This window comes from Poromitra crassiceps (assembly GCF_964638095.1).
Source record: "Poromitra crassiceps genome assembly, chromosome: 29".
NCBI lineage: Eukaryota > Metazoa > Chordata > Actinopteri > Beryciformes > Melamphaidae > Poromitra > Poromitra crassiceps.
This window is the reverse complement of record NC_139641.1, coordinates 16758405-16758926: the sequence shown is the minus strand read 5'-3', so window position 1 is coordinate 16758926 and position 522 is coordinate 16758405.

Genomic DNA, 522 nt, shown 5'->3' with positions numbered 1-522 from the left:
GCTCGAGTTGGGATATTTCATCTCGGGCGACGAGCGTATTTTCTCCCTATCGCTCTGTCTCTGTCGCTCGGACGCCCGGCGATTTTTCTCTCCCGGGGCGAATATACACTCAATCGCTCGTTTGCATTGACTTTGTATGAAACTCGATGCCAGCGAAAAACTTGAATAGGTCGGTGTGAACGCAGCTAAAGAGCAAGCCAGTGTGTCCTCCTCCAGGCTCCTTGTAATAGATGTCTGCACTGTACTGTAGTTAGTTGGCCATCACAGTGTAAAGCTTAATGCTCTCTGGCATAGCTATTGATGCAGCTCTTAAACAGGCCCATTAGAAGGCTTTAAGGTTGGGGGGAGAACAGCGCTTACATGATTCATGCAGGCAGTCTAGACTGCCAGCTCTCTGACGGGGGAAACACACTGTCAGGACCCTGCCAGGAAGACCAGGGGGAGGACTGCCAGCGTCTATCTAATCTAGTCTACATGCCAATACACACACATACACACACACACACACACACACACACACAC